This window comes from Nycticebus coucang, chromosome 3, assembly GCF_027406575.1.
Source record: "Nycticebus coucang isolate mNycCou1 chromosome 3, mNycCou1.pri, whole genome shotgun sequence".
Lineage (NCBI taxonomy): Eukaryota > Metazoa > Chordata > Mammalia > Primates > Lorisidae > Nycticebus > Nycticebus coucang.
In genome coordinates this window covers 108,083,989-108,110,492 of record NC_069782.1, presented here as the reverse complement: position 1 = coordinate 108,110,492, position 26,504 = coordinate 108,083,989, and the positions used below count along the sequence as shown (strand labels likewise).

Here is a 26,504-nt window from a genome sequence, read left to right as displayed (position 1 = left end):
GAGGGGAGGGAGGGGGGAAGTGGGCGGAGGGAGGGTGATTGGTGGGATTACACCTGCGGTGCATCTTACAAGGGTACATGTGAAACTTAGTAAATGTAGAATGTAAATGTCTTAACACAATAACTAAGAAAATGCCAGGAAGGCTATGTTAACCAGTGTGATGAAAATGTGTCAAACGGTCTATAAAACCAGTGTATGGTGCCCCATGATCGCATTAATGTACACAGTTATGATTTAATAAAAAAAAAAATAGCTGGGTGTTGTGGTGGGCGTCTGTGATCTCAGCTACTAGGGAAGCTGAGACAAGAGAATCGCCTAAGCCCAGGAGCTGGAGGTTGCTGTGAGCTGTGACTCCACAGAACTCTCCTGAAGGCGATAAAGTGAGTCTCTGTCTCTACAAAAAAAATTAAAAAAAAAAAAAAAGAAAGAAAGAAAACCTAAGCAAATATTCTTTGATTTCCCTTTATTTTGACAAAAAGTTACAACCTATACCTTATATTCTGCACCTTCCTTCATTCAATTAACATCTTTGGAGATTTTTCCCTATCATTAAATAGAAAACATCCTTAGTGGTTTTTCGTAAGTACACTGATTCTCACTGTATGGCTATCTACATATTTATTTATTATTTACTTGTTGAGTAGGCAAAACATTCACATGGTTCAACAATTTTAAAAGGACAAAAGATACACAGTCCCTCATCTACCTATTTCTCGTTGAGTCTTCATCTCTACAGATAACCAATGCCTCTTGCTTCTTTTATATCTGTCTAGAAGCAGATATAACCTTTTTCTTTTTTCTGCCACACATTGGAAGAACAAGAGTTGTCTTGGGACACACTTAAATACAAAAATACTAATGAAAGCTGATTAAAAAAAAGTCCATGTGTAATTTTCATGATAAGTAAAACAGCCTTCAAATAATCTGCCTGCAGCCCGCGGGCCACAGGTTAGACGCCCCTTTAGAGTTTCTTTACGCATACACAAACAGACTCTAATATAGATTTCCACTACTTTTTACACAAAAATATACGCACTAGCATGTGCCTTGTTTCTTTTTTTCACTTGACAAACATCTCGAAGATCTGTCACATCAGTGCATACTGACCTTCCTTAGTTTTTTCTTACTGTTGCGTTGTATTCCAGTATAGGAATTTGTTTAACCTGTCCCCTATGGTTTACAAGGAAAAAACAATGCCACCTTATATATGCATATATCCTTTTGCTGCTTATCTGTTAGGTAAAATCCAAAAGCAGAATTGCTGAGTTAACGGGGAGGTACAGTTATAATTGTAATTTCTACTATCAAATTGGCTTCAAGGAGATTGAACTGACTTAAATTATCTCTAGGATTTTGAGTATGTTGCGAAATGTTTGGCCTTTTTCCAATTTGTTGACATTAAAATAGTATTTCATTGTAGTTTTAACTTGTATTTCTCGCTTATAAATGTTGTGCATCATTTCAGAGGTAGAGCCATTTGAAATTCTTGCTTGATTTTTGGTTAATCTTGATGCATTTCTGGATTTTTTTATTCTGTTCCATTGGTCTGTCTATTCACACACCATTACCACATTGGTTTAATCATAGAATCTTCTTATAAAAGTCTTTTAAAAATATATTTTTAAAAAATATATATTTCAATCTTTCGTAGGGCTGAGTTCCTTCCCGCTTTCTCCATCATTGCACTCTTTTTTTCAGTATTTTCTCAGCTATTTGAGTTTGTTTGTTTGTTTGTTTATAATGAATTCCAGAATCAGCCTGTTTGGTTCACAAAGAAATCTGATGATGCTTTCATTAGGAATGAGTTAAATTTAAAAATTGATTTAGAGAGACTTGATCCTTATATGACCTTGACTCTGAGAAGATGGTGTGTTTTACATTTGTTTAAGACTCCTTTTGTGTTTTTAGTGTTCACGGTTTTCCTCACCATTCATTTTATTGTATCTTTATATGTTTTATCCTTTTTGCTAATAATGCAATTAAAGTCATTTTCTTTGATTTGTCAATAGCTGTTTAAAAGCTATTGATCGCCATATGTTAATTTTGCATCCCACTGACTTACTAAATTCTCCAATTTGCAGTAGATTTTCAGATAATTTTCTTGAGCACATGCAGTACACAGTGCAATACAATTATATAATCATCTACAATGATAGCTTTACCTCCTTAAATATTTTGAAGTTTTATGCTTCTAATTTCTTTTGTCATTTCATCAAATAGTACATTCAAAATAATGTCAAGAGCCCTTTATTTGAAATCGCCCTTTACAGATCAAGGGGTGCAAGGTGCAAAGGCACAGGCTTAGCTAAAAATAATGATAATAACCACCCACGGTCTCTTCATTTGCTTGATAATAATTAGTCACTGTCCCCTTCTTTATCTTTCTAAAATTGCTACTCTGAAGTCACACAGTTGTGGTCATAAAGGTTCTTAACTTTCCACTGTAGATAACATCCCCCATTTGAAACCTGAGGGTAGTTTTCGAGATATCTTCCAGGCCCTGCATTCTGGTAGAACAGCTGACCCACCCAGACCATTGGCCCGTGCATAGAAACTGACTCTACTGCTCTTGTGACCCGTACCAAAAACCTGGTCAGCAAAGAAGACAGTCTTCCACCCCTATGGTTCTGCCCCAGACCCAGCCAATTAGCAGACCAAATTGCCTAGCCTTTTGCCTGCCAAACTATCTTTAAAAAACCTTTCTCCCAAATTTTCACAGAAGTGGTTTTGAGAAATTCCTCCCATCTCCTCATTCAGTGCTCTGCAGAATGAACCCCTTTCTGTGCTGTAACTCCTGCTATCTCAGTGTACCAGCTTTCTCTGGGGCAACGAGCAGTGAACTTGATTGAGCAGCAACACATTTTTGTCTAGTTCCCAACTTTGGTGGGAATGCCTTCAAATGCCATGATGCTGCCTCTGAGGCTTAGATTTATTTTACCAAGTTAAGAAAACATTCATATTTTTCTATTTTTAGTGTTCTGCTGAAACATCCTTGAATTACTGGATGAAATTTTCCTTGGTCAGTGCACTATTTTGACTGTGTTAGTTTATTGGATGGGAGTTTTTAAATTCATAGGTGACATTTGTCTACTTTTGCTTTTAATTTTGACTAAGTTTTGGCATCAAAATATTTACTTAATTAAAATAAATGTAAAAATTTTTCTTCGGAAACAGCTTTCAAAACAATGGATTTGGAGACCCAAGGCCTGGCTTCCAGGTCCCCAGCAGGGTCTCCCGTGTAACCTATACCTTCAGGGTCCCTTCCTGTCAGGTCTATAGTCAGGTTCAACAGTCTTTGCCCACAGGTTTTGTCAACCCATTCACTTGACTGTGGTTTCCTCAGATAACAGGAAAAGACAAAAGGAATATCACTCAACCATTCATACACATCCCTGATGAGGTGACAAGGCATTTGGCTACCCTAAGAGACTTGTGGCTACACCCATCATTTGTTTGCCTGGGCTTCCATGGATTTCTTCACTTCGAATTCAGAGCACTGGGCAAAACTCATATCACCACCTGCCATAGGCCTTTGTACATACCAACTTTTAAGGTGTTACAATTTGTGCACAAAACTATAGATTCTAAGCTCTGAGAACTCAAACCACATGATTATGTAAACAGAATAATTCAAACTTCCAAATATCAAAATACATTGCGGTAATCAGATATATCCCTCCATCAGAAGTATACTCTCTCCAGTACAGATGCTATTGTAAAAGTGAACAATTCAATTCTGGTCTTTCTAATGACAATTTACTATTTTACAATTCCTTTTCCAAATCCTCTTTAAAAAAATATAGTCTTAATTCCCCAAACTAGATAATAAATAATAGAAATAGCCAAACATCTAAAGAGATTAAGAGATTACATGAAGACAAATGCTTACAAAATTGTCCTTCATTTAAATCTTCAAATCATAGCATTTCAGGAAAAGTACACATTTATTTAGTCAGAGCAGCAGAATCATGAATAAAGCCAGTATTCCTGGGAAGTGGGTGGTGATGGGAGAGGGGAAGGAGGATTAGCTCCCAAACCAAAGTGGACAGAAATGCCTTTCTACTCCAAATACTTTTGCCCTGCCTTGCTTTGCCTTGCCTTGGGTGACATTTCAATACATAGGACAGGAGCCAGAGAAATTCCTCTTACAATAAATATTTAGGAGAGCAAACCTTAGAAATGCAAAGTTTCCATGGAAATCAACCCTGACTAGAAAGACAAGTTTATATAGGGCTGACTTACAGCTTCTGACCTGTTACCATCTCATAGTTTAAGATACATGTAGTCTCAATAGAACAGACCAAAAAATACCATTTAGTGGTATCTTGTTTTCTGACAGGGTAACACCTTCTTCCTGTACTTTTTTCTATTCCTTAAGTACCACTCACCTGCTATTTGTCTGATATTCTGTATTCTGTAAGGTGATTTCATAAATAGGCTAGTGTTTATTTCTGCCTTTTTGTAGTGGTACCCAATTTCCGTCTTGGGGCCTTAACTTGGCACTCTGGGTAGAGGCTTAGAGGGACAATTAATCAAGATTCCTTGACCTTGAGCAATAGCTTGGTGCATAACCCAAGAGAGGCTAGTAGGGCCATCCTCCCAGGACTCTGAATCTTGAATGAAATGCTATAAAGAAGGAAAAATATTTGATCACTGATGCTCATAAAAGCGCACCGAAGAGAACTCTGTCATTACCACTACCTGGAACCCTTAGAGACACCCAAGCTTGGTTTCTCCAGTCTTCTAGTTTCATGAGCTAACTCAGTAAAATAAGTTACCTGATATTTGTTTTCTTTCTTTACAGTACAATAAACAGTGTGCATATGAACTAATTTCAAACTGGTGATTTTAACCATCCATAGCCCAACTGATTCCAATTGGGCCAAAGGTAAAACTGAGGAATATAGTTGATGACAACAGAATATATGAAATACAGATATGCTGTATCTATTTTTCTGAAAATTTCTCTCAGAAATTTTATCCCCCCTTCTTCACATCTTATGATTCAATAGGATAAACTTCCTTACTTGGCACTCTTTAATAAAAACTCCAAATTAACTGAAATTTCCACTAAGCCCATTCATCCTAATATTTGCAGGAGTGAGGCATGATAAATGTCGTCTTTATTCAACACATTTTTTGGTCACTTACGATTAAATTATATTGCACTAGATACTAAGGGAAATCCGAAGAGATATGAAACAGGGTCCTTGTCCTCTATGAGCTCTCAGAATCAGTTAGGAAGGTTAGACGACAGCATATGGGATGGTACATGCACCAGAGAATGTGCACATGATCAGGTGCCTTAGAAGTGGGTGAACATGTTAGGAGTTGCGAGAAATGAAAGCAATCAAGGCAAGGCCAGAACCAGAGAGGACAACCTCATAAAGTAGGTTCATTGTAAAGAATGAAGAGGAGATTCATGAAAGAGAGACTCAGGCAAGACCAACAACAGGGACACAGGTGTGGAATCAGCACAGGCTTGATAAATTTGGTGGAGTTGGAGAGGGCAGATCTTACAGGGCTCACAAAGGACATCAAGATTAGGAACATGGGCGGCGCCTGTGGCTCAAGGAGTAGGGCGCCGGTCCCATATGCCAGAGGTGGCGGGTTCAAACCCAGCCCTGGCCAAAAAAAACAAAAAAAAAAAACAAAAAAAAAAAAAAAAAAAAACAAAGATTAGGAACATGGTACTTTCACCTGAAACTTAAGAAGAATGAGTTTCAAGAAGTCTATGTTTATAATCCCAAGATAGAATTCTTTCTATACTTTATCTAATAAATTCTGACATTAACAACTCATTTATCTTATCTAAGTGGTGGAATTTTTTTTCTTTCCTAAAAAATAACAAGATCTATAAGTACTAGAAGGTGTTGTGTTATTTAAACTAATAGTCTATGAGTATATTCAAAGTTTGAGGATCTTATTCATAAAACTGTATAAAAATGTGCTTCTGTACATATTATAGCAAATTCTAGTAAACTCTTTGAGAATTTGGAATCTCCTTTAACCAGAGTGTTCACAAAGCAGGACTTCGTGTGACCAGACACCTTACGTGATTCAAAATTAAAAACCTATTTGAAGAGACTATTTGAAGAAAACTATAATTTAGGGGCAGTTTTGTCATCTAATGGGATATCACAAAATTCACTTTAACGTGTGATGTACGTGTATTTCTTAACTTTAACTTTGAAATTATTACATTCCATGTATCAAGAACCTCCCCTGGAGGAGAGAAAAGAGCATGAAATAAAACTAACTGTAAGAAGACATCATTATTCAAAAAATTAAATTATCATTAGTATAAAGGATATCCTATCTCCTAAAGCTAGAATTCATTTCATTTAAGCAGAAAGAAGAATTGGCAAGTTCCAATCACTTCCTATGAAAAGTGAAGAGGTCTGTTGATGAAAGTCAACATTTCATTCATGGTAAAACTTGAAGCTTTAGTGCTCTCGACTGCCTGTAGACTGTTCAAATAATGCCCAACTCTTCATACTGGCTGAAAATTTCTGTTCTCTTGGATATAGGCTGTCAGAATTGCATATTTGATATTTAAGAACATTTAATATTGACATGGAAGCTTTCTGTTCCTGAAATGCATACGTACTAGACTAATTTTTCCCAAACGCAGAGTGATTGATAATTATTTAATCTTCTTTTCAGTCGACAGTGCCCTTTTGCCTTTGTCCCCCACCACAAAATCTTTCTCTGATAATCCCCTTTTAAACATTGCCTACCGATATGTCATTAACGATTCATAGATACATTTTTCACTTGAAATATGCAAAGAGGTCAACAACGGCACATTTTCATTTGCATTTCAATCACTAACAAATTGCCTGGTACTGAAGTACTTTGTGTTTAAGAGCCTAGGATCCTGCCTGTGATTGTATCCTGGGGCGAGGAGGGTGGAAAGGTTGATTCCAGGTTGATTTTGCCTTGATCTAGTTATCTGTGAGGCAAGTCAAAAGTCTGAGTCATACCGGGTTACAGGACCTTCCATCAGTTAACATTTATTTGCTATATAAAAGGCTATAAATCACAGGGGAAGATCTGTAGAATGGGAACCCTCATACTGCAGAAGAAAAGGCAGGAGCCACCTTGGAAAATAGTCTGAGGAGTGGGAATGACTGTTAAAGGTACAGGGTTTCTTTTTACAGTGATGAAAATATTTAAAAATTATATTGTGGTGCAGGTTGCACAACTCTGTGAATAGACTAAAAACCACTGAGCTGTACACACCAAATGGATAAATTTGATATTGCACACAAACTTTACGGAGACTCCTGTATGTGGGTTATACCTTCAAAAGCTGCCTAAAATTTTGCTTTAGTTCTGACTCCAATATAGGTAAAAAGTTTCATAAACCACAGAGCAAACCTGCTCTGCCAGAAGTAGTTCTAATATTTATGTTATTCTTTCCCATAAACTATTTCTTTTGCCAACTTATTTATTCTCTACCACCTCAGTTTGGGTAAAGGGATCCTGAGAACTGAGAAATAATTATCTAATACCTAAAAAATAGGTAGGTAAACAAATCATTTTTTGGGTATTCTAATAAAATGTAAGTTAAAATGTTAGATGAATGATTATTTGGGAATTCTAAAAATATATAGGTAAAAAGCTGGAAATGGTGGCTCGCCCCTGTAATTCCAGCACTCTGGGAGGCCAAGTTAGGTGAATTGCTTGAGCTCAGGAGTTTGAGGCCAGCCTGAGCAAGAGCGAGACCCACCCCACCCCCACACCCTGCCCCAAAATAGAAAAACTAGCCAGGCATTGCAGCAGGCTCCTGTAGACTCAGGTACTCAGGATACTGAGGCAAAAGGATCACTTGAACCCAGGAGTTTGAGGTTGCCATGAGCTATGATGCCATGGCACTCTACCCAGGGTGACAGTGAGACTCTGTCTCAAAAATAAATAAAGAAAGAAATAAAATATAGGTAAACAAATATACATTCATACAGAAATTCCTAATTCAAATATAAATTAATTAAATTTCATTTCATGAGAGACAAGCATAAGACAGGTGGTTAAGATATACAAGTGACCATGCCCTTTTCTAGTTAAGCCTGCCTTCTCCCTACCACAGCTATTATTTTACTTCAAAGTTCACTTTCCTATTTCTTAAGCAGTTTCATCCTATAATATTTGAGGTAAAAAGTGCAACATCTGCAGTCATAAATTGCAAAAGTGTCAACACACTTATAACTGATTTTTTATAACTTATAAGTGAGGTAAAAATTTAAAATGAGTTCTGTCTGGGTCAAAAATGTAAACTTGCAAGTGAAGCTCCCCTATTTGTTGATTCATTTGTTACCAAGACTGTTCAGGTTAACAGTAAACGTTATCCTTTAAAAGTTACAGTCACTGGGGCCAGGCATGGTGGCTCACACCTCTAATTGTAGCACTCTGGGAGGCAAGGGACTGCTCATAGCCAGGTGTTCAGCCTCATCTCTACAAAAAATTTAAGAAAAGAAAAAAAAAAAGATTAGCCGGGCTTGATAGCAACCTATAGTTCCAGCAACTCAGGAGGCTGAGGTGGGAAGATGGCTTAGGTCCAGGAGTTTGAGGCTTCAGGGAGCTGTAATTGTGCCACTGCATTCAGCCTGAGTGACAGAGCAAGACTATCTCTTAAAAAGAGGAAAAAAGTTATAGTCACTGGATCAATTTTGCCACTTTCCAGTGACATTTCAAAATGTCAGTTTATGGTTTGTCTTCTGCAGTCAAATAAATTTAGTTATATATCAATGTCATTTTTTTAGGGAAAGAAAAAATCAACCATGTTGTGCTTCGAAATATAGTGTGAAAAAAACTTTGTAAAATCATACTGAGCCATCTTCATAATATAGTTAAATATTTCTACATCTACAATTCTAAAAGCATTTTCTACAGGTGAGATAGCTATATAAGAGAGCACACTCAAAATAATAACCTTAGAACAACTGTGAACCCAATTGGGGTTGCTTTGATCAGATTGACTCTGAGGTCAAAGACAGGACTATGCTACTTACATCTTTCCGACTCCTGGTATACTAAATCTTGAAAGACAGAAAGCTAAAATAGGAAAATAAAAAGCAAAGTGTCTGTTACATGTCTATACCTTAAAAATTAATGTTATCAGACAAAAGTGAATATTTATAGAAAATATTATGTATATTAAAACAGAGATAGAATATATTAAATATTCTAGATGTCTATACATTAATGTTCTACATATAAGTGATGAATATTTTTGATAATGGACTCAAATGCCCACCAACTGATGAAAAATGAAATGTGATATATCCATATAATAGAATATTATTCAGCTGTAGAAAAGAATGAAGTTCTCACACAGGCAACAACATGTGTGCACCTTAAAAATCTTAATCTAAGTGAAAGAAGCCAGTTGAAAAAGACAACATATTGTATGATTTCATTTATATGAAATGTACAGAATAGACAAATCTATAAAACAAAGTAGATTAGCGGCTGCCTAGGGCTGGGAGGTTAGAGGGTTGAAAGGAACAGGGAGTGATCACTTTCTATTAGGAGTGAAGAAAGGCTCTAAAATTGATTGGAGTGACAGTTGCCTTATTCTAAATATACCCCAAAAATCATCAGACTGTATACTTTAAATAAGTGAACTGTATGGTTTGTCAATTATAATTTAATAAAGCTACTACACACAAAAAAAGGTAAACCTCGACTATATACATTTGCCAAAACTCATCATATTGTACACTTACACTTTTTGGATTTTATCGTGTGTAAATTATACCTTAATAAAGCCAATTTTAAAAAGAAAGAAACTAATGCTATAAACACACAAGGATACAATGACCATTTATATGGACCTATTTAGAGAGAATTAGAAATAGCTCCATGAGACTTTTCGTAAATGTGAGGTCCCCCCACCAAGACCAGAGGTGCTCCTCCTCACCCACATCCACCTTTCAAGCCAACACACACAGATTTTTAACCTAGAAACACGTTTGCATGAGAGCAATAAAATCAGGAGAATATGTGTTGCTTATCTCAGTGGTTTTGCAGCTCCTCAAAGAGATAACAGAGCAAAGCTTCTCTGCAGATGCAGCAATGACTAAATATCATAAAAGAAGAATCTGAACAATGAAAACAGACCAGAAATTCAGAGTTTCTAAAGTCAACATCAATGACCTTTGGCTGCTCAATGCACATATGGAAGAAGGAGATAAAAGGAAACAGTGTGAAGCTGGTTAAGAATATTTTCAATTGCCTGATAGCCTCCCTTTAGTCTTCTGAATTTCATCGTAAAGATGGGCTAGAAAATTTTTGTAGTATCTGGTTCCCAAATGATAAGAACTAAGTAATGATAGTTAAGATCACGGGCTTTCTCCTTAGTTGTACAGCTGGTTCCAATCCAGTTTACACACATAGTATCACTGACCATGTGATTGTAGGCCAGTTACTTAGTGTCCTAAGCCTGTTTTCTCGTCTGTAAAATGGTATGATAGCATATTGAAAATGCAAAGCTCAATGCCTAGCATACTGTAAACAGCTTGATAAATGTTACCAGGTCTAACTTTCATAATCTTAAGGCATTTCTGATCATTTCATAGCCACTTTCTAAGGAGTAGTTACCAGTTACATACCCCAGAGTTCTAGAGAACTGGTGACTGGATGTTTCGAAATCTGACTCTTTTAAAACTTTTTAATCTTTACTTATTTCTTAACACTTAGAATATCAAACAAAGATCTGGCTATTGACAGACAACAATTTGAAATAATTCAAAACTATTAGGATTTGGTTTCCTTTCAAGTTTCAGGTTTAAGGCCTAAATGTTTTTAATGTATTAATAATTTCAGAATCTGGCCTGCCGTCATGGCTCACACATGTAATTCCAGCACTCTGGGAGGGTGAGGCAGGTGAATAGCATGAACTCAGGATTTCGAGAACAGCTTGAGCAAGGGGGAGACCCCTCTTGCTAAAAATAGAAAAATGAGCTGGGTTTTGTGACAGGTACCTGTAGTCCCAGCTACTCAGGATGCTGAGGCAAGAGGATCCCTTGAGCCCAAGAGTTTAAGGTTGCTGTGAGCTATGATGACACCACAGCACTCTACCAAGGGCAACAGAGTGAGACTCTGTCTCTAAAAAAACAAACAAACAAACCAGAATTTCAGAATCTGCACTTTTTAAAAAGGCAGCCTAGGATTCTGGTCCTGGTCACCCACAGACACACTGTGAGGAGCACTGCCCAGCGGCCACAGTGGTTCTCCACTCGATAGCACTGCAATTATCTGGAGGCCAGAACATAGGCTGATGCCAAACCACCCCCCCCCCCCACCACCACCAGACTGCTCTTTTTTTTTTTTTTTTTTATTGTTGGGGATTCATTGAGGGTACAATAAGCCAGGTTACACTGATTGCAATTGTTAGGTAAAGTCCCTCTTGCAATCATGTCTTGCCCCCATAAAGTGTGACACACACCAAGGCCCCACCCACCTCCCTCCTTCCCTCTTTCTGTTCCCCCCCCATAACCATAATTGTCATTAATTGTCCTCATATCAAAATTGAGTACATAGGATTCATGCTTCTCCATTCTTGTGATGCTTTACTAAGAATAATATCTTCCACGTCCATCCAGGTTAATACGAAGGATGTAAAGTCTCCATTTTTTTTAATGGCTGAATAGTATTCCATGGTATACATATACCACAGCTTGTTAATCCATTCCTGGGTTGGTGGGCATTTAGGCTGTTTCCACATTTTGGCGACTGTAAATTGAGCTGCAATAAACAGTCTAGTACAAGTGTCCTTATGATAAAAGGATTTCTTTCCTTCTGGGTAGATGCCCAGTAATGGGATTGCAGGATCAAATGGGAGGTCTAGCTTGAGTGCTTTGAGGATTCTCCATACTTCCTTCCAGAAAGGTTGTACCAGACTGCTCTTTTGAAAGCTTCCCAGGTTATCCTGACGTGCATACAGGGTGACCATCACTGCCCTATTGCATGGAAGAACAACTTCTGGCTGACTGTCTCATCCTCTGTCTCAATAGAGGAAGGATCCAGGCAAGGGAGGGAAGAGGAGAAGAGGCAGCTGTGTGGATAGAGGGAAAATAGAAGCAAGTGGAAACCTTTATTTTCTGTCTTAGCCCATTCAGGCCTTTATAACAAAATACCATAAACTGAGTGGCTTAAAAACAACAGAAACTCATTTCTCACAGCTCTGGAGGATGTAAAGTCCAACATCAAGGCAGATACAGGGTCTGGTGAAGGCCCACTTCCCAGCTCATAGACAGCTCCTTCTTACTGTGACAGGAGCAAGGCGGAGAGGTCTATCTAAGGGCATTAATCCCATTCATGAGGTCTCCACTCTCATGACCTAATTATCTCCCAAAGGCCCCACCTCTTAATACTATCACCTTGGGGGTCAGGATTACAAACATATGAACATGGGCAGAACATGTATTTAGCCCTGAGCCCACCACCCAAATGCAGCAGCCAGCCCTTGGCTGCTCTTTTAGCTCTACTCTAACATCTGTACTGTCAAGGACAAAGCTCATCTGCTCTCCAAAAATCCCTATGAATCATTCATGTAGGTTTCAAAGGGAAACAAAAATGAAGATTATTGTAGCAACAATGACCACAGCAAAAATTATTTTCTTGATTTTTCTATAAAATGGGGAAATGCAGGAGGGGAACATTGTCTATGACACAAAATTTAAAATATGAACACATCCATCTATCTGCAGATTTGCAAACTTTTTTATGAAAATAGAAGAAAGTGGTTTAAGAAAGTGTATCAAACAACTCAAAAAAAAACAAAAAACCAGCCTCTGACATGCTATTGAGCCTCAGTAAAGTGTAAAGTTGTAGAAAAGTAGGCCTCTCTCTCCAAAGAGTAAAAACTTTATAAAAGAAGAGAGCAGAATAATTGGATCTTCTTACTTTCCCCCTAAGCACAATGGATTGCAGAGGCAGAACAAAGGAAGGTACAATTGCCTGCTCCTCCTTCACTTGTGACATTTGACTCTGTCCCCACCCGTGGTGGCAATGCTATTAACCCCACACTTTGATCTGGCACGTCCCCAATATCATTTGGATTCTTTGACTAGACTATGAGTGTATTTCCCCCTTGTGGCTCCAGAAAAAAACAAGCACACACCATTGCCAGCTAGAAAAGAGAGAAGTCTCTTTCCCATTCTCCCAAATAGCTAAGCATGAGCTCAGCCACCATAAGCCATCCTTCTGCCATACGGCAGCCAAGGAAAAGACCTAGGAGGAGCAGCTCCCAGAATCTCTGAGTAGCCAGTGCCAAGACAATCACCCCAGCTCTCTGGGCCCGCACCACACTCCCCTCCAGTCTCCACAATACCTAACAGAGCAGGCGTGGAGGCAGCAGGAAAAATTCTGACAAGATTCTAATGGTGATGATGATGGTGGTGGTGATGAGAATTATAATAAAGCTGTCAACATAACGACAGTCACCTATGAACTTGTTCAGTTTAGCAAAACCACCTCACAGTGTGGGAAAGGTGGCGAGGGAGAGGCTGTCATCTTTCAGTAATGGTATTATGTGGTCCATAAGAAGGGCTGGTAAAACGTCTATTTTTCTGTTATTTCAGCAGTTTGTACAAGTGGTACAAACACAGATATTTAAGTACGTGAAGACATATATTCTAGAGAATTTAGCATAAGGAGGAGGGCACTGGCTGAAGTCCTAGATCACCTGAGAGCACATCCCAGCCCTGGTACCAGCCAAGTGTGAACTTCAGCAAATTCCTTAAATGTCTTTGCAACTTGCTTTCTTCATCTAAAGAGTGAGGGGAATGACAGTATTGACCTCATCAGACGGTCATAGTGATTATACGAGTTAATTTATGTAAAGCACTTAGCATAGTGCCTGGCATACAGTAATCACAATATAAACTATCTTTCTTAATCTTATCTTTAAACACAATTGATAATCACAAAAAGGTTCTTTTTTTTTTTATCCTCACACAGCTCCTCCTCAGGTCTGAAAGTACCGTCCCTATAAACACTCTAGCCAGAGTGTCCTCCCTTCCTTCCCCACCACAATAGCACCCCTTCCCCTAGTAGATGCTCAGTTCTAGGTTTTCACTAGCTCAGATTCAACTGCACTGAAAACACACACACACACACACACATGCATACACCAAAGACACACACTCCCACACACACATGCACACACCAAAACACACACTTACACATGTACACACCCAACACACACACCTGCACACACCAAAACACACTCACACATGCACATACCCAACACACACATGCACAGACCATTCACACACGTGCACACCAAAACACATACTCACACACATGCACACACCAAAACCACGCACACATATTGCTACCACATTGTTCCCAGAAAAATATAAGATATGGAAATGGTATTTTTCAACATTTCTTAAAATAATATTCTGACACAAAGAAAAGTCAGCAAATGGGAAGAAGGAAGTCCAAGTGAAGAAAAATTGCAGTGGACAAGGGCAGGCTGCTCTGAGACCATGCAGAGCCCCTGTCACTGACAGCTGAGAAAAGACAAAGACAAGGGGCAGTGAGTCCATGCAAGGTTTCCTTCCCGGCCCTTCCTTTTCCCTTCCTCTTCTCTTTCCCTTCCCTTCCCCTTCCTTCCTTCTCCTCCATTCAGAAAGCCACCTAACTCACTAGCACCCCTTTTCCAGATGTTGCTATACAGTTATTAGGGTATTTAGTAGAATTCAAATGAGAACTAATCCTCGCCATTTACAAGGGCTGCAAGTGACTTTTAAGAGCAGCTACTTTGTGCCTCAAAATCTGCATGGTCAGCCAGGCACTGTGGCTTGTGCCTGTAATCCTAGCACTCTGGGAGGCCGAGGAGGGTGAATGGCTTGAGCTCAGGAGTTCGAGACCAGCTGAACAAAAGTGAGAACCTGTCTCTACTAAAAAAAAGAAAAGAAAAACTGAGGCAAGAGGATCACTTGAGCCCAACAGTTGGAGGTTGCTGTGAGCTATGACGCCACAGCACTCTACCCAGGGTGACCCTGAGACTCTGTCTCAAAAAAAAAAAAAAAAAAAATCTGCATAGTCAAGTACACCATTGCAGGCCTCATACCCCAGTTCTCTGCCTTTTCCCACTTTTTACATACCCTTTCTGTATCCCAAAGACTCCCAAGCTCTTCCTTTTATACCAGTTCTCAAAAATGGTGGTAAGTCCATGTGCACCCAGAAGCAAATGAAGCACCCCACTTTCAGACCTGAGGAGGAGCTGTGTCAGGATAAAAAAAAGGGTTGTATTTCCACATAAGCTTTTTTTTTTTTTAATTTTAGATAATATTTCACTATGTTGCCTTGGCCAGAGTCCAGTGGCATCATCATAGCTCACAGCAACTTCAAACTCCTGGGCTCAAACAATCCTCCCACATCAGCCTCCTGAGTAGCTGGGACTACAGGCACATGCCACCACGCCCTGCTATGTTTTCTATTTGTTGTAGAGATGGGGTCTCCCTATGTTGCTCAGGCTGGTCTCGAACTCCTAGCTTCAAACTATCCTCCCACCTCGGCTTCCCAGAGTGCTGGGATTACAGTGAGCCACCGCACCTGGCCCACATAAGCATGCTTCTAATAACAAGCAAAGCACATGCTAAGGCCTGTAGGGGAATTCAAACCTGACTACGAAGCAGCAGGCATGGTGCTTGGCATAGAGCAAACATTTAGCTGGTGTCAGATACTATTACTGTAGTTACATCTTTTGAAGGTTTAACTAGGGAACTGTGAAAGAGTCCCCTCCCCACATCTGCTTCCTCACTGCCTCCTGATTCCTCAGCCCAGTGCATTCTAGTTTCTAACCTACCTAAGAAAAATGTTGTCACAATGGAGTCCCCCACCTCCTCCTCGTCAGTCAGCGTAGCCTCCTCAGTCTTGACGTTGCTGACCTCAGCTCTTGCAAATCCCAGCCCCCTTAGCTTTCTTGAGCCCATTCCCACAAGACCGTCCCAGACTGTCTCTACCTTCACCACGTGATCACAGACACACAAAGGAAAGAGGCTGAGGCTTCCACCTCCAGCCTTGAACCCTCTTCAGAACTCCAGGTCCACATTTCTAACCAATTTTTCTATGTCAAGATCTCACCTGGATGGGCTCAGGCCCCTCCAACTCAATGTAACGATAATTTTTCTTCCTGAGTTTTATCACCACACTTCCACTGACCCACACACAAAGCCTGCTCCTCGCCAGTATCCCAGGGTCCTGCACACCAAGAGCTCTGCATTCAGGCTATTTTCAGCTCTTCCTGTCCACCACAGCCACCTCTGGCTCCCTTCTGGATCCCTGGGCTTACACACTCTCCCCACTAAGTGCACCCTCTTTATTAGGCTTGGTAACTTGTGAAGGAGAGAGGTGTCTTTGGCTCACAATTCTGCAGACTATACAAGAAGCATGGTGCCAGCATCTGCTTCTGGTGAGGGCCGCAGGAAGCTTCCACTCATGCTCAAAGGTGAAGGGGGAGCAGGCGTGTCACATGGTGAAAGAGAGAGTGAGAGAGTGGGGAGGTACAGGCTCTTTAAACCACCAGCCATCTCGCATGATCTAATACAGAACTCAGTTGTTACCAAGGGGAGGGTGCCAAGCCATTCATGAGGGATCCGCCCCCCTGACCCAAACACCTCCCACCAGGCCCCACCTCCAACACTGGAGACCTAATTTCAATAGGGGATTTGGAGCAAACAAAGATCCAGACCATTTCACCTGCCAAGCTGCTGCTGGAGCCATCCTTCTAAACCATGGTTCTCTGATCATCTTAATTTCTGCTTCCAACTTTTCAAATTCTTCCATGGTTTCTCACTCCTCATAGTTTATCCACTAGCAAAGCACAGGTTCTGATTTCATTGATTACTATGAGCATGATCATTCCTGCCCTCATGGGGTTTATAGTCGTTCATTGCTAAAACTATAATGTCATTCAAAAATTATAAATAAAATGAAAAATCTTGTTTTACAGATTGATGTTTTGTCCATATGACATTAGATACCCAGATCTTTAAGTACCCAGCCAGTGACCTAATTCTTTGGCTTTTTTCTAAAGGTGTGTAATGTGCCAGGACCATCTGAAAAACCTGTGTTCACCAAACCACAGCTCACAACCCACCATTTAAGCCATGCTCCTGCCTCCATCCCTCCGTTGGCCCTTCAGTACCCACTAGCTGCTGGAGGCATCTGGAAGGCCTTTCTCCAAGTCCTGCTCTTCCCTCAAGACTGAGCCCGAATGATGCCATCCAGGAAACACTCAACGGTCAGCCATTCCTCCTCTAAGGTCTTGCACCAATTTGGGCAACTGCGCTACAACGTTTATCACAATAGATCTTATTATTTGTTAAGGGATCTAACCATCAAGCCTCATCCATTCCCTAGCACCAAGAATAGTCTATGTTAGCATCTTGACAGAAAATAGTGAAAAATTGGTTAGAAATGTGGATCTGGGCTTCTATTTGTTGTAGAGATGGGGTCTGTAGATAAAAGAGAGGTGAGGTTGGGCTGGGGATAAAAATTTCAGACTCCCTTCCTTTGAATATCTGTGATCACTTAGCAAAGTCAGCGAGAGCTTGGAGGGTCATGTGGGAGTAAAAGCTCATGAAAGCTAAAGGGACAATAGTTTGCAAAAAAAGAAAGGAGAGCTACAGTGTCAAAACTGAGTTAAGGTAAGTCTTAGGCACAGAGGTCCTCAAACTTTTTAAACAGGGGGCCAGTTCACTGTCCGAGAGCCAGACTATAGTTTAAAAAAAAAAAACAAACTATGAACAAATTCCTAAGCACACTGCACATATCTTATTTTGAAGTAAAAAAACAAAACGGGAACAAATACAATCACACCACCTCATGTGGCCCGCGGGCCATAGTTTGAGGACCCCTGTTAGGGTAAGTGCTCTAATCACCAAGCCTGGCCCATATTTCCAGCACTAATAATTATAATTAGCATGTTGAAAAAAGCTCAACAAACCTTTCTGAAATGAATACGTGTATAGAAAGCCACTTACCTAAATCCCTCACACGTTTACATTATTGATCAACTATCCAAATATATTTCATTCAACAAAATCAACTGAGTGTATCAAGAAGGCATTGTGGAGTGAAGGTCCCTGCCTCTCTGGAGCTTAGGACGCGTTTCCATTATTGAATTTAAAAAGCTACTTAAGTATATGGGTAAAATTTTTTAAAGTTGTTTTTTTAAAAATTCAAGTCTTTTACCAATACGTGTATAACATCAGAAGATATGTTTTTAGTGGTAAAAAAAAAATTACCTGAGTCTTTCAGATTTGTTTCAAATGTTAAACATTCAGTGATGGTTAACAAACTCTGATGTGTAAGAAGGGGGAATTTGACTCATTGCTGGGGCCAAGACAAGACAAATTGAACTGTCATTCAGAACCTTCTGTTTGTCCTTTTGAGGTCAACTCAGTCACCATAGGGTATGTGGTTTCTCCAGAAAAGTCATTCTTATTTTATTTACTCAGAATCAGATGCTTCCTTCTCATTGTCAACATCTGCTCTGAACTTTGAGTTAGAGCCAGACCCACATGTTTGAAAAATAGCTCCTTGACATAAAGTGAAGAACACCTCCCAGTCAAACCCAAGAAGCTCAGCTTTAAAGATAAAATTATATTAAAGATTTTCCCTGCAAATCTATTATTTTGTTTTCCTTTTTATTTTTAAGATCCATATAAATATGCTTTTTATAAAATCTAAATTGCTTTATTAACTCAACTCATAAAAGCCAGATTCTTATTTATTTAGTCAAAATTCAAGAACATCCCCAGATAGCTCTGGGGAGCTATCATTTAAGAAGAGGGACTGAATACATGGTGAAATATCGCCCAAGTGAAGACTATGAAGATTCCTTTGTCTGCACACACCGTAAGTCAGGCCTATAAATACTCTGGTCCAAGTGGAAACCAGAATCGATTTCCCTGCAGTTTATTATCTCACTTTAAGAGGGGAAGGCAGAGCAGGAAGGAAACCATTTAGAGAAAAAGCTCTGGGTCCTGAAATTATATTGCACTAATTGTCCCTGAAAGGGATAATTAACACAAGTAATTAACTGCTGGAGCCTCTGAATTTTATCAACAGCTTGGCCATCAAAAAAGGCTACTACCATTTGACCTTCAAGGCCTTGCAGATCTATCAGTCCAGCACTTGGTAAAGGGCTTCTTGAAAGCCACCAGGTGTTTCAGTAAAGGGGGGAAAAGTGGGTTATAGATAAAATGGATTGAGCCTACAATCATAGAAGTTTGATGCCAGAAGGAACCTTGGAAACCTTGGCAACTCCTGGGCCAAATCTGGTCTCTAAATGTGTTTTGTTTGGTCTGCCTGTGTTTTTGGTTTTGTTGTCTGCAAATCTGAATGAATTGCTAATGTTTTAACACAAAAATCTGAATTTCAGGATACTTTTAAAAAATTGAAAGCTCTCATTCTCACATAACACTTAAACTAGGCTGGGTGCAGTGACTCATCCCTGTAATCCTAGCACTTTGGGAAGCCAAAGCAGGAGGATTGCTTGGGGTTAGGAGCTTAAGACCACCCTGAGCAACATTTGAGACCCCATGTTTACAAAAACTAAAAAAATTAGCCAGGCTTGGTGGTGCACACCTATAATCCTAGCTACTCAGGAAGCTAAAGCAAGGAGGATCACTTGAGCCTAGGTGTTTGAGATTGCAATGAGCTACGATGATACCACTGCACTCAGCCTGGGTGCCTGAGCAAGACTCTATTTCTAAAAAAAGAAATTAAAATAAAATTAATAAAAATAAATTCAAAAAACTCAATTAACTAGAACTGAGTAACTGTGGCCCTCATTGAGTGGGGCATTTTCTCTCCCCACTCAAGGATGGGGTACTGTTCCGTCCACTCCACATCTCCTTGACGCAGGTCCAAGGCTGACTTGCATTTAAGGTTTCACCTGTTAGAATGTTTATTGCTGATCAATTCATAATTGCCAAGTCATGGAAGCAACCTAAGTGCCCATCAACCCATGAATGGATCAACAAACTGTGAGACTTTACATCTTTTACATTTACCTGAATGGAGTTGAAATACATTCTTCTTAGTAAAGTATCACAAGAATGGAAAAATAAATATCCAGAATACTCCATACTAATATGAAATCATATATAAACAATTAAATGTTCATAAGAAGAATAAAACATTAATATAGTCCAGTTCAGGGGTAGAGGGAAGCAGAAGAGGGTTGGGGAGAGGACGTTTGGCGGAAGGAAGGAGGGCATGAGGTGGGATCTCATCTAATGGACACAATGTGAGGGTGTATAACACACTCCCTGGGTGAGGGGCTCTTCTACCAATGGAACTTTACCTGGAAGTAAGAACAATGTAACCTAAAAATTGTACCTTCATATTAATTTGAAAAAATTTAAAAAGTTAAAAAAAGAGAACAGGTTTCACCTATGTTACCCCGTACTCCCACCCCCAGCATTCACTCCATCATCCACTCCTACCGGCCTACCCCCAGTCTCTTCTGCTCATTTGTGATGCTCTCTCACCCGTGTGAACTTTGGAACCTGGCCACCACTGATCTTATTCAATTCCCCAATTCATACACGAGGAAACGGAGGTTTAGAAATGTCATGCTGGAGGAGAGACCAGTTTCAAGATCCCTTACTCACCAATCCAATAATCAGTGATCTATTATGAAGTCCTGCTCTCTGGTTCAGAGGAGAAAATAGCAGGATATGTAAATCAAAATAGCAGGTGTCCGAGCAAAGCTAGAGATTTAACAGAGTTAAATAGCAGCAAAATGAGGGCCAGACATAGAGATACCAGTTAGCCTCATCATCTCCAGGTGCCCCCTACTCTTACGGTGGTTGCTGTGTTGCCAGGTTCTCGCTGCCCCTTATCCTGCAAAGCCTGACCTGAGGGGAACCGTTCTGGTGAAGAAATCTATGAGGATGCCACGAACACTGATATGTTCTTTTGCTTAGTACCCTGTTTCCCCGAAAATAAGATATCCTCCAAAAATAAGACCTACTTACAGGAAAGATAAGATGTCCCCTGAAAATAAGACCTAGCGCATCTTTGGGAGCACACCTTAAAATAAGACACTGTCTTCTTTTCAGGGAAACAGGGTAGGGTTTGCACAATTTACACATGATTGAGTGGGGTCGGATCGATTGTCCAAATATACACTTCAGTATGGTGGTGTTCCATGTACTAACTAGTATGTTTTCAGTATCACCTTCAGAATAAAGAATCAAGACTCACAGAAACATATATGGGATGCTGAAATACAAAATGAACTGGCACATTTGGAGAGTTTCTTGGGGATAATGAGAAAATGGAAATTAACATTCTTCCAGAGAATCTGGAAGGTCTGGTCTTCACATTTAATGGTGGGTTTTTTTGTTTGTTTGTTTTTGGACAGAGTCTCACTTTGTCGTCCTCGGTAGAGTGCTGTGACGTCACAGCTCACAGCAACCTCCAGCTCTTGGGCTTAGGCTATGCTCTTGCCTCAGCCTCCCAAGTAGCTGTAACTACAGGTGTCTGCCACAACGCCCAGCTATTTTTTGGTTGTACTTGTCATTGTTGTTTGGCAGGCCTGGGCTGGATTTGAAGCTGCCAGCTCCAGTGTATGTGGCTGGCGCCCTAGCCACTGAGCTACAGGCATGGAGTCTAATGTTGCCATTTTTGCTAATGTTTATCTCATGCCATGTCCCATCTCTTCTCAAAGAGCTTAAGAGTTTCTTTTGAGTGTTTCCTAAAAGTACAAGATCATACAGTCATTTTAAGGTATATTAAAGCATTGAAATATGTCCCTTCATTGAACATATAAAGTAGAATTAATCAGAATGATGGGAATGAGGATGCAAAGAAAAAAAAAAAACAGAAAGACTCTTCCCATAGGTATGAGGCCCAATTTCTAACTACTATTAATAATAGTTATCACATATGATGCACCTGTTATGTGACAGCCCAACAGGAGAAAGGACAGGCACTGGAGGTAGACTGCTTGGGTTCAAATCCTGGTCCCACCACTTACTTAGCTGAATGACCTTATCAAAATTCTCAATGAAGATAAAAATAATGCCTGTCTAGATAACACAACTATACAGCTCCCTTGCCATAACATATTCAATAAACATCATCATCATTACTATTAATAATTGAAACAAAAAACAGAAAGTAGCTTTACTCTATATAGGCCCAAGAAAGTGGAAGTGTTGTTTTCCTATTCAAAGTTTTAATCGCACTAAGCATTATTATACCATAAGATTGAAGATTTGGGGGGAAAATACTGTTGAATTTAAATAAAGCATTGAAGGATATTAGAAACACTTCACTCTTTTACAGAAACATTGAAAGGTAATGAGTATCAGAGATTTTAATCATCCACTTATGTTAGGGAGAAACACACAAAACTCAAATTAATGGCAATGTGTACAGTCAGGATGCTGATATTGTTTACATAAATATAATGACAATGTTAGTCATATTTTAATTTCTTATCATGTTTTGTCATGTTCTTCATAATCGAGTCCCATCTTACCTCCCTTCTTACTTATTTTAAATTCCAGGCTCTAGCTACATCACACTGCTCTGCTGCCTCTGAGCAAGCCAGACTCCCATATCTCTGTGCTACTCTGTAGCCTTAGCAATCCTCCTTTCCATCAAGGAAGTCCTCTTCCTTCTCCAAGTCATGCCCATCACAGAAACTTTTCTCAGTACTTAACCTGAACAAACTTCTACTTTTCTCTGTCACTCATAGCACACTATTGATGTTGCTGTTACAAAGGATATCCATAAAGTTCATGTGCCATTTAAAATATAAACTATTTATACTACCTTGCATTATAAATATTTGTAAACTTGTCTATTTTTCCCACTAAACTTTTAGAAGCCAGGGATTATGTTTTCTTTTCCTGAACTCAGTTTAAAGTTATAGTTCAATTTTATTATCTACAGGGAAAGCCTTGGTACCTACAAAGAACCTCTCAAGGGCTAAGTAGCTCAAAATATATGCATTCTTGCAGTCATTAATTAAAACTGAAGCCATTAGGTGATACTTTCTTGCAAATCCGTAGTTGCATAAGAAGGACATTGTTTCTTTTGTACCTTGCCATTGGTCTTCTATAACCAACTGCATTCTGTAAATTAAATTCCAGAGACAAAACCTACAAAAATTGAGGGTTCCACACTTATACACCCTTGCACACCATTGGGGAGGATGTAAATTAGTACAGCCAAGATGGAAAGCAGTATGGAGATTCCTCAAAAAATTAAAAATAGAATACCCTATGATCCAGCAATCCCCCTACTGGGTACATATCCAAGGGAAAGGAAAGCAGTATGTTGAAGAGCTACCTGCACTCCCATGTTCATTGCAAGACTATTCCTAAAGCCACAATAGGGAATCAACCTAGTGTGTAACAACCAAGTGTCCATCAATGAATGAACGGATAAAGAAAATGTGGTACACACACACACACACCAGGAGACTTTTTCAGCCTTAAAAAAAAAAATTCTGCCATTTATGACAACATAAATGTATCTGGAAGACATAAAATATAAACTATTTATACTATCTTGTATAATAAATATGTGTAAACATGTGTATTTTTTCCCAGTCAACTTTTAGAAGCCAGGCACAGAAAAACAAATGATGTCACTTATATGTGAAATCTAGAAAAGTTGAACTCATACAAGTAGAGAGCAGGTGGTTAACAAGGGCAAGGAGAAGGCAGGTAAGAAGAAGTTGGTCAAAGAATACAAAATTTCAATTAGGAGAAATAAGTTCAAGAGATCTATTGTATAATCGTGACTGTAGTTAATAATAATTTTTTAAAAAACTCTAAAAAAGTGTTCTCACCCTTAAAACATGATAAATATGTAAATAATGCATATGTTAATTAGCTTGACTGAGCCATTCCACTTTTCATGTGTATTTTGAAACATCATTTTGTGCATGAAAAATCTGTGCGCCTTTTACTTATCAGATACATAAATTGTGGGTTTGAAAGATTGAGGTGCGTAAGTAAAACAGAATCTTTCTGTCATCTTCAATGTCCAGTTTGGCCACCAGACCCACTCCCTGGAGCTCTGTGTGCTGTGCTGATAAAGACTCAGATGCCGCGGTCCAACCAAAGCACACCACCCTCATTACCTTTTCAGAGTCAAACTCAGGAGCCAGAAAAGATTTTCTAATGGCCTGACGTACCTGCCCCTGCCTCTGGTGGTTCCCAATCCTCATTCTACAGATAGGAAGGGCCCGGGTGTTCTTAGGTGGTCAGAGGTGCTGAAAGCAGGAGTGGTTGGGAAATTGCAGGTGAAATTATTTTATGATCTAATTAATTTCACTTGCAAAAGCCTTTAACGAAAAACTTGGTTCTGGCAATATATTATGGATGCTAACTCTGTTATCTGCATTTATCTATTTCTTAAAAGAGGCTCTAATCATGCAATGAATAATTGGTGCTTTCTCTTCAGAATCATCTCCAGCTTTCTCTGCCTATACCAGCCTGAAGAATTCCTCAAAACTGAAGCCAGGCCAAACGTAAGAAACGGTTAGGACGCAAAAAAATCGACCAAATATGATGAAACAACTGAAAATACTACTTTGGGGTGTGAGGTTGGGTGGGGATTTCACCATCAGTATGAACTATTATTCAGGTAATTCAAGACTGAAATAATAATAACAATAATTACACAGTGAAACTGTGGCCCAAGAAATTGGTCAAAAAAGTTATATCGAATAACTTACTATATTAGCAATATATTTAAACTTAAACTTCCGGGATAGTTTGCCAGGGACAGACCTGGCATCCCAAGAAAAAGGTATAGCCTTGATTTGCTTTTGACAGCCGAGGTTTTTGTTTAAGGGGTCTCAAAAGCCTCTGGGGTCTGCTGAAGCCAGAGTAGGTCACCTACATGTAGCGTTAAGCACCAACTCCTCCGATTTCCCGCGTGGCGGAGGTGCCCACAAATCCCGCGATGGTGGCAAAGGTTAGGCTCCTGCGCCCGCCCGGGAATGACCGTATGGCGATGAACCTGGCGCCACGGCGCAGAACCCGCCAGCCCCGCGCGCTGCTAGCATCGTAGCCCAGCAGCACCTGGCGCGCCGCAGCCCTGACTCCCTCGGTGACACCTGCTTGCGCTCGCTCCGGCCAGGGAAGTTGGGGGCCTAGCGGCCCTCCGGGAAACGCGGGCCCATCTGGGTTGCACACCCCCCTCCCTGCTCTGCCACCAGCAACTCCAGTAGCAATCTTAAGCGTCTCGGGGTTGGGGGGCAGATCTCTGCCCTGAGCCAAAGGCACCGTCCTGCCCCGTCCCAGCACTGCCCCAAGGTCTCCCTTTCTCTTACAACTTCGTGCAAAATGCTGCCTTCAGATTCCCGGGAAACTTGCCCACGGCTTAGAACCACCCGGTCCAGAAAGTGAGAATGGAGAGGTGGACGCGAGCGCGCCGCGGACACTGTAAGACCCCAACCTGCATCCCAAACAAGAAACCCGTTACAAGCTGCTGGCCACGGGTGACAGCACCGTGCCGCCTCCTCCTACTGCTCAGGGTCGGAGGAGTTAGTCCTTTCCTCCAAAAGACTGGGCAACAAGGGCAGCTGCAGACCCTGGGCACCGTCCTCGGGAGCTCGCGTCCTTTACCTGAATCCCGGCCTCGCTGGGGGCTCCGGGGCGCAGCTCCGGCGTGGTGCCCTGGGCGGCCGGGCAGGTGGTGAGGTGGGAACCTCGGCCGCCGCTCTCCCCTGCAGCTCCCGGCCGGCTGGGCTGCTATTTATCTCGGCCGCCCGGGCCCCGACCGCGGCCCCTGCCAGAGTATTGGGCAATCGGTCCAGCTATGCGCTGCCCTGGGAGCCGCCGCCCTCTGCCCCCAACGACCCCCGCACCCGCGGCGACCACATGGAGTGGGGGAGCCAGCCCCCTTCTGCGGGCTCCACCTTCTTTTTCTCCTCCTCCCGGGCAGTTTTCCCTGTGTGCTTTTCCCCCTTGTTTCTCTTCTTCACGGGGCACCCGGCCAGTCTGAACCGGTTGTGACTGCGCGGGTGGCTGAGGGAAGGAGGCGGAGGAGGCGGAGGAGATGGGAGCGGAAAAGCGGGCGGTAGGGGCGCTGCGCCTGCTCTCGTGGATCCCGGCCGGGCCAGACCAGGCTGGGCCGGAGGAGGCAGGGCACTGCCCAGGCTGCGGCCCCGGCCCGGCGGGGAGCCACGAGGCTGCGGGACAGGTGGGCACGGCCGGCCAAGCGCCCTGTTGATGGGCACACACGCGCCCCCAGGCGCCGCTGCGCTCACCGCGTGCTGGAGCTGAGCCCGCCAAGGACCGTGCGCAACTGGGGGGAGCCGGGGTCTAGAAATGAACGCGAGTCGCCTCTGGTCTCCCTGGCTCCCGGGGCAGCCGGGCGCCCTCCTGGCCGGAGCTGGATACCCAACTGGCAGTGATCCCAGGGAAACGGCACCAGAACTTTGTGGAGTCGGTGCTCGTGGGCAGTGAGGAGTGAGGATGCCAAGTGGTGTCTTTTGTGAC

The 26,504-nt window shown here is 41.1% G+C and overlaps 1 protein-coding gene across 3 annotated transcripts in view; it reads right to left on the bottom strand.

The window, feature by feature from the left end:
• The window catches only part of SLC16A9 (solute carrier family 16 member 9), a 65,103-nt gene extending 39,067 nt beyond the window's left edge, over positions 1-26,036 (bottom strand). The window contains exon 1 of one of the 3 annotated variants that reach the window (XM_053583877.1): positions 25,922-26,036. The gene's annotated coding sequence lies outside the window, so the exon portion shown is untranslated. Of the gene's footprint in view, positions 1-25,628 lie in introns of all 3 variants that reach the window. The other 2 variants (XM_053583876.1, XM_053583878.1) reach the window with 2 other exon arrangements.
• Between the last annotated feature and the right edge of the window lie 468 nt (positions 26,037-26,504).